Raw genomic sequence first — 13466 nt, 5'->3', positions numbered from 1 at the left:
TATTTCAAGGAAGCGAAACATTCCTAAGAGGGTTGGTAATTCCTCAGCTGATCGATGAATTGACCATTGCACTTGGCTTTCAGAATCCAAAAGTGTTTCAAGTTGGTAAAGAAGCATATGTTCCGCTAGTATGTCTGATGTTAGCAATAGCTGTAATTGACGAAAAGCATTTCGTGCAGAGTCAAGCATTTTTCTCATTTCTTCACATGTTGGACGATATAAAGGCTTCAGTGCTGATAACGTTCGCATATGGGCACGAATCGTATTATACTCGTTGCCATATTGTGTGGATAGTTCCTTCCATAATTGATTGTAAGTACTGCCGTCACCGATTGGCCAGTTTTTGTATATCGCCTCAGCTCGACCTTGTAGCGCTCCTAAGAGATATCGCATTTTTTGGGAATTGGAAAATTTTGACTTACAGTGCACCTCTGCTTCGAATATTGCTCGAAAATTAGCCCAGTCGCTTTCCAAACCCGAGAATTTAGGTATGCGAGGAGGATCTGAAATCTGAATTTGAATAGGAGAAACTTCAGAAGGTCTGGCTAAAGTTGTGACCGACTCAATCGATGAAATTTGTCTGCGTAGCTTGAATTTATAGGACAAATATTCTTCTTCAGCATCAGCTAAAAAGGCACTGCAACCAGCTAATTGTTCTTCAGTAAGTTGCTGTTGTTGACCAAGCAATGGCCATTCTGCTTCAAATTTAGACCAAGCCTCTTCAATTCGATTGAGTCGAATCGTTGCTTCATCAGCTGACCATTGAGCAATTTCCTCATTGGTGTAATTATTTACAGCACGTCTTATGGTATCGCGGTACAATCTCATTGACTGTGGTACCAAATGTTTAACCTGTTGCGGTAATGACTGGTAGTTTAAATTAACTACCTCTTCCTCTATTATTGTATAATTTCGGACTGTAAATTTCCATAAAAACAAAATAAAAAGACAAACACTTTTAGAGTCGGGAAACCGAGATGGAAAAAACCCGACTATAGCAATAATTTTATTTATACTCAAAATCTTTACACAAGTGTTCTATAATCTGAACGCTACTTAATTTAATCACATTATTCTGTACGTTAATATTCATCTGAACGTTACTTATTTTAATCACATTATTCTGTACGTTAATATTCAAATAATTTAACTTAGTCTACACAACTATTTATTTAACAATAAATACTCGACCGACATGTTCACAACCGTTCTGTACCGAGTTATAGAGAGAACTGAACTGAACTACTTAAAAGCAATCAAAAAGAGGTAGATTTACCAACATTAACACAAACCAAAATGGTAGACATTATTCTATACAAATACAAATATAAATACATTCACAAATACGCTTACAATCTTTTGTATTGCATGTCGGTTCGATACAGTGCCAGCAAAAATTAACAATTTTTATATTATCCTCCAAAGTTAAACATTTATCATTTTCCTTTTGAATTGTACATAATTTATATATTTTTAGTCTGTTCTTAATTATATATTATATTTTTTTTTTATTCTACATTGTTATTTTTGTTATTTTTGTTATTCATCTATTGTTTCGTTTGAATTAAATTTGATAAAAATATAGATTACATTGGTTAGTATACATAATGCTTTCATTTCCTTACAATTAACTTTTACATTTATTCTGACCTTCAAAGTATCTTAACTCAATCTTTACATATATTTCAACATTATTGTGTACATGTGTTATTACGCAGTATTTTATTTTAATTTCGTTATACCTTACTCTTTACAACGTGCTTATCTCTTTACGTTTACATACATTTCAAACTTATTCTGTACATATGCTATTACATAGTGTTTTTATTTTAATTTTACTGTACTTTTTATCTTTACAACATGTTTATATCATTACTTAAAAGTTTTTCTGATTCTATTGGAATTACACAAATTTTTTGTACTGGTCGGCTAAGCTTACCTGTTTCCGTCTGCACAACTACAGATCTTACCAATCCGTCCTTGCTAGTTATGAGCTCATGGATTCTGCCTAACGCCCAGTGCGCTGGTGGAAAGTTTTCGCTAGCTATGGTCACCAGTTGCCCAATGCGGAGCTTCTCTCTTTCTCTACGCCATTTCTTACGCTGTTGGAGAGTGACGAGATATTCGGTGCTCCATCTATTCCAGAAACGCTTGAGCATCATCTGGCGCTCCTTCCAGAGTCTAACTCCTGCGGTACCTGGCTGGTCGCTGACATCAAATGGAATCGGTAATATGGTTGGCTCACCTACGAGAAAGTGGGCAGGTGTAAGAGCCTGTACATCTGAAGGGTCATCGCTCAGTGGATGGATTGGCCTCGAGTTGAGTATGGCTTCGATTTGCGTCAATAGAGTCGACATTTGCTCATAGGACAGTTTCTTTAGCCCAACGACTCTCTTTAGATGATACTTCATGGACTTAACGGCTGCTTCGTAAATACCGCCTTGATGAGGAGCGGCTGGCGTCATGAAATGCCATTCAGTGTGTTTGCTGTTTAGATGCGATATTGTTGCATCTCCTGTCCATTTCTCTATAGCTCTTTTTAATTCGTTGTTGGTACCTACAAAGGTTGTGCCGTTGTCACTATACATCCTTTCACATCTGCCTCTTCTGGCTATAAAACGTTCATAGCATGCTATAAATGATAGCGAGGTTAGATCTGTGACGAGATCTATATGCACAGCTCTTGTTTTGAGACATACAAAAATTGCCACCCAGCACTTGCTTCGTGTTATCTGTTCGCCCTTTTTGTCTAACATCTTGATCTCAAAGGGTCCTGCGTAGTCTACACCATAATGGACGAACGGCTTGCCTATTTGTACTCTATCTGCTGGTAGCTCGGACATCAACTGTTGTCCCAGTTTGCAACTGTACCTTGCACATACGACACATTTGTGCAAATAGCCCCTTAGTTCACTCCTTAGTTTCGGGATCCAGTATTTCTCTCTTACAAATTGCATCATAACCTGTACTGCACCATGTTTTGTGTTGTGGTGTGCGTGATTTACAATTAACCATGCTAGCCTTGATCCATTGGGAACGATTGCAGGATGATTCATCTCGTATGAGTTGCTGCTTCTGTCTAATCTACCACCTACTCTAAGTATGTTCTGTACATCTAGAAGTGGATTGAGCGGTCCCAGATCACTTGCTTCTGGGAGACCTTTCCTCTTCTTCAGCCATGTTATCTCCTTACCATAGCATTCTTGCTGTGACTTGCGCAAGAGATATGCCATTGCTCTTGCTCTTTCTGCCAAGGTTGGCACCTGTACTTTGCTTTTGCGTCTCTGTACTCTAATTTTAAAGGTTGGGTTTTTGGACCAATTATCTATGAAACGAATCATATAGCTAACTATGTTGACTACCCTTTCTAACTTATCTGTATATTCGAAAAGTGGAACATTGTAACCCTTATTCTTTAAACCTATACATAATTGTGGTTTCAATTTTACTACTATACAAACTTTAAACTCTCTCTGTACTTCTATTGATGTATCTGTACTAAGGCCTCCATCCGGCTCGAAGGACCAATGTATAATTTCGGACTGTAAATTTCCATAAAAACAAAATAAAAAGACAAACACTTTTAGAGTCGGGAAACCGAGATGGAAAAAACCCGACTATAGCAATAATTTTATTTATACTCAAAATCTTTACACAAGTGTTCTATAATCTGAACGCTACTTAATTTAATCACATTATTCTGTACGTTAATATTCATCTGAACGTTACTTATTTTAATCACATTATTCTGTACGTTAATATTCAAATAATTTAACTTAGTCTACACAACTATTTATTTAACAATAAATACTCGACCGACATGTTCACAACCGTTCTGTACCGAGTTATAGAGAGAACTGAACTGAACTACTTAAAAGCAATCAAAAAGAGGTAGATTTACCAACATTAACACAAACCAAAATGGTAGACATTATTCTATACAAATACAAATATAAATACATTCACAAATACGCTTACAATCTTTTGTATTGCATGTCGGTTCGATACAATTATATTAGCAGTATCTATTTCTGCTTGATGTTCTCTTGTTATTCGGACAAATGCTCCGGACGAACCTTTAAAAGAAAAGATAATAATAAACAAAAACTTCCAATAACTAACTGCGTTGCAATTGCTCTTTTGAAAGCAACTTGATAACAATATATAAGAAATCAACTAATAAATATGGATTCTCTAGAAACAAGATAAAATAGTTAATTGTCAGCGCAACAATAACTTATTTAAATTCATAAATAATTTCCAAAATTTTCTGTGTGAACGCACTTTCACTTGAAATTAGAAATTATTAGCACAACAGCATATAAAAGATTTTTAGCAAACGCACTTTCACTAAAAATGTTGCCCTGAAATCAAATGGTGTCAGCGCAACAAGAAACAATCAACAATTCATAAAGCTCTTTATGCGCAATAGCATACAAAAAAAAAATTTTAACAAACGCACTTTTACTAAAATATTTGTATATGAATCGAATGGTGTCAGCGCAACACCAAACGATCTAATCCATAATCCATAAAGCTTTTTCGATTTTCAGGCTTGAAATTCCAAATTCAAGCTTCGTCAGCGCAACGATAACAAGAATTGGAACTTTCAAACACATTTAACTTTAAACAACATTTTTTTTGTTCATACCTGCGCCGCTTTGGCTGCTATTTGCATTTCCGTCCAAATACATTTCATTTCCGAATTCACCCCCATCTTGATTCATTTTGCACTTGTTCTTCATAAAAAAAAAGTAATAATAATAATAAATAAATACATAATAACGATCAAGATGCAATATTTAATTTTTTTTTGATTTTTCACCAAAATTCATGTAAAAACCCTATTTATCCACAAGATAGAGCTCTCGATCATAGAATCCGGCTCGAAGGACCATGTTTCAATAGCTCATATTTTACCTTGAGTTGCAAGTGTTCCAATGCTTATGATGCTTAGATCCAAATTAATATTTAATATTATTTTTTATTTCCGTAAAGAAAAATTAAAAGTTTTTGATTTAGAAGAAATTTTTATAATAATAATCTATAACAAAAATTTGAGAACAAAAACTTAATATATAAAAAAAGATAAAAAACAGCAAGTAAAAATTAAAGTTAAATTTATTAGAGATTCCGCATTCAAAGGGACAATTCCATTTGTTACTGGTGGCGGCAACAGTTTTAAATTAAAATACGCAACATCTTAAAAATCATTTTGATAGCTTCCGGATATGCTTATGAAATTCAAAACGTTATTTTCTTTACATTTTCCCTTTATGAATATAATACTGCAACATCAGTTTTACCATCCCTCAAGCATATTGATAATTTTCTTTTACACACTCATTACCAAGTAGTTCAAAGTTCATAAAAGCACAAAGTGGGAACATGTTTCCATAGCAATAAACTAATTTTCATTAATTCGAATTTTGATTGAATTTTTAGCAGGAACTTTGTGAAATGTGTATAATTACAAGACATTGCTACTACCATCATCATACTCGTACCCTGCTGCAAAATCCACCATATGTATTTGCAATGTGATAAACTATATATAATACGAGTATCTATGCAAACACCTAATTATTTTGTTTATATTTGTTTCTGTTTTTTTTGGCGTTATGCAATCATCGAGTATAGTAATTAACATCCAACAAGATACATTTCGCATTCGTGTTTCAAATTAACTAATTTGATATTCACGCTTAGTGCCCTCGTTTTAGGAAATTAGGGCCTTAATCTTAAATGAATTTTGTGTTCGTTTGAAATGCAATATGCTTTGCGCTTTACCTTGACGTCATAGGTATATGAGTTTGGTTAGGCAAAACAACTCTCACCTATTTATGGTTCTGTCGAAAATCTGATGGATGCACAAATGTTTGCAGGCGGTATTGACTATATTGATATTCAAGTGAATTTCAGACATAAAGAGATATTTATCTTCTATATTTTTGATGAAGAAAAAGAATTCCGAGAACACAGAAACCGTGAAAAAAACAGATCACGAAACCACAAAATCAATTTTGCATTGAGGTCATAAATCCCGAAAAGCAAAAAACAAAAACTCAAAATTCTGATAAACCGAAAACCTAGAATTCCAAAAACTTAGGATCCTGATATCTCGAAAAGCCGAAATCTAAAAAAATACTCAATCCCGAAAACCCAGAATTCCGAGCAGAAAACCCAGATCGCGAAACCCCAAAATCCTGAAAACCGAAAATTTAGAAAACTAGAAAAGAAGGAGTTTACTTCAATCATTTTTTTTCGGGTTGAAGTCAGAATCCTGCAAAAACTAAATCTTTAAAATCCAAAGTCAAGAAACTCCGATATCCTAAGAACCCAGAAGTTGGATAAAGCATCAGAATACCCAAAACCTAAAATCCTAAAAACCCAAAAAACAAAACAAAAAAATTACCTTACACCTACTTCAATGATTTTTTTTGGGTTAATGACAGAATCCAAAAAATCCAAAATATAGAAACTACAAAATCCCGAAAACCGACAATTCCGAGAACGTGGAATACCCGAATCCCAAGATCTCTTTATACCGAGAACCCAAAATCGAGAAGGCTTAAAAAATGAGTTTACTTCATTGACTTTTTTGGGGTTGAGGTTAGATGGCCGAAAAGAAAAATCTTGAAAACCCGAAATTCCGTAAATCCAAAGTTTTAAAAAACTTAGAATCCCAAATATTCAGAATCTCGAAAACCGAAAACCCAAATTCCCGAAAAGCTTAAATTACGAACGCTCAAAATCCCGAAATCGAATTCCTAAAAAAACTTTCTTAACAATAGGCGTTTTGGCATCCTGCTCCCATTGGCTGTTAATAGAAATTTCTAACTTACTCATTTCAGCGCTCATTTTTACTGGTCCATTCATTTAAATCTCATAAATCTTTAAAAAAAAAAAATATTTAAACGCAAATTTCCACTAGAATATCTTTCAGCATATTTTGACTAAAAAAATAAATAAATAAATTAATTCAAAAAATGTCCTATTTATATGCTAAGCGGGTTAATCTTTGTCCATCTGTAGACAAACAAATCCAGAATGCACACATAAAAGTGCGAAATATACACGAAATTTCCAAGGGAAGGTAGCAGGGCAGTACCATATACCTACATGGGGTCACTAAAATCGTTGTCAACTTGCCAAGTAAACAAAATCGAAATCCGGAAATGCCATTTGTGATCTCGCGTAAGTCCATAGATCCAGGCATTTGGAAATTAGATTGTACGACAGGAATATTATTGTTCCTGTCCTGTCAACAACAAACTCTGGCCATACATACAATTTTCGTCCTGTTTTTTTTTTTTTTTTTTTCGTTTCCGCCGCTTGACAGAACAACACCATAACCACTACCGTACCGACACTGCTCTGCTATATGCTGCCGGGATTTCAGCGCGACATTGAATAAATTGGGGGCAAACACAACACTCGTCGCTGCTGCATCACTGAACTTTACTATGTGATGCAGGCGCGCAAGCAGCACGCAAATGTGTGTAACATGCATTTTCAACATTCCAATTATAAGCGGAAAAACAAAGCGATTTTCGAATTTTCAATGAAAAGCTTAACAAAAAAAAAAAAAAAACCTCCTCCGGGAAATGCAATGAGGATGCTGTTGATGATAATAATGATGACTATACAACAACGTCCATCGTGCAAATACAACAACGAGTCGATATGGTTCAATTGAGGAGTCGGATATTCACTTATAGGATTAAATGCAGGAAATTTGTTTGTCTCTGGCACAAAATTTTAAACGCAATTAAGGTTTTCATTTGAAATAAAGTTACAAATAGGAACTTTTAACCAAAATGATGTTTAAAGTACCTACGCATTTACACATTTTACAGATTTTGGTTGATGGTTTAAGATTGAATCATGGTTTCTTTCATTTATCCGGTCATTTGAAAAACTTCATTATACAGACGATTGATTTGGAAACTTAGTTCAAATAAACGGTTAATTGATGATAACCACATTACCACATATTATTTTTGAACTGAATTGACAATAACTGCCGTCTGGTATTCCTTTTTTTATAATCATTGAAATATGTTGCATATTTGCAGGCGTTCTTAGTAGTCAAGTTTAGTTTGATGAGCTCTGGAAAAGAAGTGATATTGTAAGAAGAAGTAATTGTCTGATGTAAGGGGTTCGTCTTGTAAAAGGTTTTTTAGTTAGAATAAGTTTGAATCGCGCTGAGTGAATTGCGTTAAAATTCAAAAAATTGAGTTTGACATTACTTTTTTTCTTTTTCCACATTTTATCCAAATTGACATCAATTTGTAGCATATCCTTGAACTAAAATTGTGACATGTCTGGAAGTTACGCAAACAATGCAAACGATTACTTTCAATTTTGTATAATGATTGCAAAAAAATTAATATTTCTTGACACCTTCAAGATTAAAATAGAAATCTTGAAAATACATCACGCAATATACCGATTTAAAAAAAAAACTTTTCGATCTAGAATAAAAATGCATACGACTGGATCGCACGCAATATACTTTTATAAGATATTTAATTAAAACTGGAAAATAATAACATATTTTGTCTTTAAAATCAAAAACAAAATTTCTTAAAGTATGTAGTTATGCATTCGTAAAAAAAAAAGTTGAGAAAACATTTTTCCATGACATTACGATGGTAGACAATGCCAATGCCGGTCCCGGAAGTCCGTCTGTCTGTCTGTCTGTATAACGAGCTACAGCCTTAACGGATGGACCGTTTGACGTCAAACTTGGTATGTAGCGTTATTTGGCGACTCTCCAGAGGGGTTTTTGGAATTAATTTTTCGGGACCAAAAATAACGGTACTTGTCATATACCGATTTTAGTAAAATTGAAATATCTCGAAAACGGCTCCAACGATTTTGTTAAAAAAAAATTAAAATGTTAGTTAGCTAAGGTCTATCTTCTAATGAAAAAAATTTTGTTTGAAAATCATTATTAATGGTACCTGCCATAGAACCGTTTTTTTTTTTTTTTCAAATCCGATTATCTCCGAAACTGCTTATTCTATTTCATATATAAATCAAAAATTTCCAAAAAAATAATTTTTGGATTCTTAAAAAAATTTTCGAAAACGGGACATTGAATTTTTTTGAAATTTTGTTTTTAGATGTGGCTTAGTGATTTCTACAAAATAACAGACCAATTTTATTTTAAAACTTTTTTCCAACAAATTATTTATAAAAAATTAGTTTTTAAAAAAACGGCTCTAACGATTTTGAAAATTTTTTTTATAAAAATGCATCTTAATATATCAATCAAAACTGCATACTTGTTTTGGAGGGCAATTTAATTTCAGATTTTATTTTATTTTTTTTTTTAAAACGAATTAAATTTTTTTTTTTTCAAACTCTAAGAGCAAGTTCGTACGACCCAGTCGTGCATTTTATTTTATCTTGTTTTCTAAAAAATTGTATCTTTTTTTTTATTGAATGATTTTATTTTGTAATGTTTTTGTATAAAAAGTTATTACCGAAAAATTCAAAAATTTTCGAAGATGGCCATAAATATTACATTATTTCTCGATTAAGTTTCATCTGATCGAAAAAATTTTGAGTCATTTTTTAGAAAATATATTCCTTTCCTCCTCAACGAAGAGAGATATATTCCCCTTCGATTAGTAAAAAATTCTTGTATTGAACTTCTCTACAAGAATCCGTTACTATTTTTTACTGCCTTAGTTATCATACTCTGGCCCAAATGAACATAAAAAAAAGTTCGTTCCAACGAATTGTGGATTTTTTGTATTCATTTTGTGTTAATGTAACTGCATCTTGAACAAAATTCACTTAAATTTGACCTACACCTAACCTAATTTATCCAAAAAAATATTGATATGTATGTATGTATTTGCACATTTATCATAGTTAATCAAATTTCTATCATAGTTTCTTATGATTTCTAGTTTCTACAAATACACACCTTCATTTTTCCAAAATATTCAACCTCAAAAACATACCGACAAGCCCGCATTAGGTCACGTGCAAACTATCAATTACTTTAATAATAATTTCGATATGAGAAGATATTGACTCAAAATTATATGTTAAAGAAACAAACTGAAAAAAAAAAACCTTCATTGATCTTCCCAGCCAATAAACCTGTCATCAAAAACAAAACAACATACAAAATTAGTACAAATTTATTCTTTGAATTGGCCATAACTTCGAGACTCTCAATTGTCTCACTCAATCTTCTACATGTCGAATTTCAATTCTCCATCAATATAATTCATCGAACAAAATTTTTGTATCGATCCCTCTCGAAACGAAAAAATTAAAAAAAACAAACTCAAACTAGCCACCAAAATAAACCAAAAATCCAATTTTAAGGTACATTCACCTTTCAAAAACAATACCTCCAAGAAGACAAAAAAAAAAAAAAAAATACGTTTGCAAACAAAAGGTAAAATGATAACAAAAGTAAGTGTTCAATGTTTTTTCTTCACTTCTCTGCCCCTCAGGCTTACAATTCCGCATGATCTTGTCATTCATTTCAACCAAGTCTCACAGCTTGAGAGCTTGTGGTAACATGCTTCGTCGTCTTCGTTACCGACTGTGTGTGACGTCTGTGGCTGTGAGCCTCTGAGTTGGAGAAAGCCCTCAAATGGAAACAGAAAAATAAACAAATAGACTTGCCATGGAACGCGAAAAAGAGGAACACCAACCAAAAATAACCTGAAAAATGGAAACGTACACAAAAAAAATATAAAAAGAAGACCAAAATGTGGGTTCCCCATTAATTTGTTCTCTACTTTTTCCGCTACAATTGAGTTAAACTAAACTCACTTTGATATTTCTGTAAAGATATTTTTGCCGGGTGGAGAGTGGAGACTTTTAACAAGCTTGAAATAAAATTTATGGTTGCCACTATCTAGAAACAAGCGGTAACTAGTAACCATGAATGCCTGTCTCTTATTTTATCAAACCTAACCGGCTTGCGCAGTCTCGGATTCTCTCACAAAATGCCTACCAATTTTGGTAACCAGTTTCGTTGAGTTCATCTTTTGTCTTCAATCTGCAAGAAGGGTGTGGGGAAAGACCCATCGGTGAATGCAAAAAACAACTAAGAAAAACTTAACGAAGAAAGAGAGAGCACAAGAAGAACCCGTTTTAAACTCCTATATTGTACACGGTTTAAGCCATCTTTGGAGCTTCGTTGAGTGTATCTCTGGTGACCTCTTACCATTCGATAGTTGTCCGTTGCAACGTTAGTATCGCTGTCGCTTTATTCTTGAAGGTAATTTTTCTTAAAAAGTGAATATCTCCACACATTCGGTTTTGACTTTCTTCTTCTTGTTGGCTGACGATGACGACGACGACGGCTTAAAGCCCGTTTTGTTTTTATATTTTAATTTTTTTTTTCTTATACTGAACTTTTTGTTAAGCCTGTTTTTTTTTCGGGATCGGGTCTAAGCGAAAATATTTTATTGATTTTCCTCCCTCCGGCGCGTTGACGTTGGTGTAAAGATTGGGAAAAAAGAAAGAAGATCTTTGATGTTTTTTTTTTTTTGTTAATTTTCCCGTTTTACGACTTTTTCTGTCAGACTTTTAGGCCTCCTCATTAATTCGGTCATTCGGTTTACTGTTAAATTAATCTTTTAATTTATTCATATTTCGGTCTTGTGATTATTATTTCTGTTTTTTTTTTTTTTTCTGATTTTTGTATGAGCCTATTTCAGCAGTTTTTCGTTGCAGTAATAAATTTTTTGTTGTATTGTGTTAAACAAAAAATTTTGGTGTGTGTGAGTGGATTTTCCAAAAAAATACAAAAAAAAATTAGGTTAAATAACAAAGAAAATAAATGATTTTGTGTTTTTATGAGTGCCAAGTCGATAAGAGTTATTATTAATCGTTTTTATATTACTTATACTGCAACGTTTAATATTATTTCTTTGATTTTTTTGCGTGCGAAGATTTTTTAACAAGATAATAAATAATTTTCAGAAATTAAAAAAAATACCTATACAAAAAGTGAAAATAAAAAATTGTTAAGTGATATTAGTTAAAATAGTTTGTGATTACTTAGATAATACTTTTCACTTGGTTTTGAAGTGAAAATTGAAATTAAAAAAAAAAAAAAAAAAAAAAAAAAAAACAACAAAGACCGATTTGAGGCCATTTATTTTGGATTATACCGGACAAGCTGCCATCTTTTTTTTTTACATTTTTCATCGTTTTGTGGAAGTTCCTGTTGGGTTTTATAAATATTACAACATAAAGGTAAGTTTGACGTACACATCTGCTTTTCTTATGTTTTAGAAGTCACCTGTCTCTGTTTTTGAATTTCGTACCTTTTATGGGTTATGGGTAAATGTTGGTTATTTTCTAATAAATTTTCGTTAAAAAATAAGGAGTCCTTAAATTTTAATCTTTTACCTTAAATCTCTGAATTGTCGATTCTGTAGAGTGTAGACTGTTTAAAAAACTCTTGCATAAAACTTTGAAGCCTTAATTTTGTATTGAATTTTTGAAAATGTTAGTCAAATGAAAAAAAAAAAAACAACATTTTTATTCCCTAATTTTTAACGGTAAATTTTTCAAAAATCAAAAAATATTGTAAAACACGATTTCAGATTTTGGTAGTTCAAGCTTCGTTTTTAATAAAACAAAATAACGTATTTAGCTTCTTCTCGGGTGAGGTATAGCTGCAAAAATGTTGCTTTTTCCAAACATTTCGATTTTAGGTGCAAACAAAATAGGTGTTCTTTCTTGAAAAATTTCGCACCAGGCTGGAAATTTGTACAGACTTTTGATTCATCGTTTAAAATGGATTCAAAAAATTCCCCATCAATATCATGTCTGCGACAAGAGAGTATTCAAAGTTTCAATGTCGAATATACTCTTTTTTTATGTATAATCGTTTAAGAGTGCAAACCTGGTAATTAACACCTGCTAACTCGACGTAAAAATGATTTCAAAAACTGATTTATTTATATTTTTATATAAAAAGCTTTAAAATCTTACTCATTCTAAGGAATAACCTTACGTTACATTTAGAAATATTTTATTTTTCCAAAATTTTGTTAGGAGCGTAAGAGTGGTGTTAGCTGTTTTTCACTCTTAGCTGTCTTCTCTTTAGCGGTCGGTGTTTAGGTAGCGTTTAACAAAACATAACATAACCTATGTGATATTCTAAGGAAATGATAAAGTCAATTTTTTTCCATTGATCAAATGTTATATTTCTATTTACCACAATGTAAAATGTCAAAAATAACTATTTTTGTACATTACTCGTTTGGATAAAAACAACCACAGTTTTTATCCAAACGTTCTTTGTAAAATTAAATTTAAATTGAATTTCTTTTTTATTTTTGTCAAAAATTGCAGTTTTCCACAATCTTCTGAAAAATTGAAGTATTTGTTAAATATTTACGAATTTTTTCAAGTAATTTCGCACCATAACTGTATATGAAGACTCTCCAGAGCTGCAAAAAAGTATGCAA

General features: G+C 32.5%; 1 protein-coding gene across 4 annotated transcripts in view; it reads left to right on the top strand.

Moving 5' to 3' along the window:
• The window catches only part of LOC129910386 (probable serine/threonine-protein kinase DDB_G0282963), a 364973-nt gene that overhangs the window by 60620 nt on the left and 290887 nt on the right, over window positions 1-13466 (top strand). The window contains exon 1 of one of the 4 annotated variants that reach the window (XM_055987755.1): window positions 11199-12243. The exons of 2 other annotated variants lie outside the window; for them this stretch is intronic. The gene's annotated coding sequence lies outside the window, so the exon portion shown is untranslated. Of the gene's footprint in view, window positions 1-11198; window positions 12244-13466 lie in introns of those variants that run through there. One more of the 4 variants, XM_055987752.1, reaches the window with a different exon arrangement.

This window comes from Episyrphus balteatus, chromosome 2 (genome assembly GCF_945859705.1).
Source record: "Episyrphus balteatus chromosome 2, idEpiBalt1.1, whole genome shotgun sequence".
Lineage (NCBI taxonomy): Eukaryota > Metazoa > Arthropoda > Insecta > Diptera > Syrphidae > Episyrphus > Episyrphus balteatus.
The sequence above is the reverse complement of the archived record's forward strand: the minus strand, read 5'-3'. Positions and strand labels throughout refer to the sequence as shown.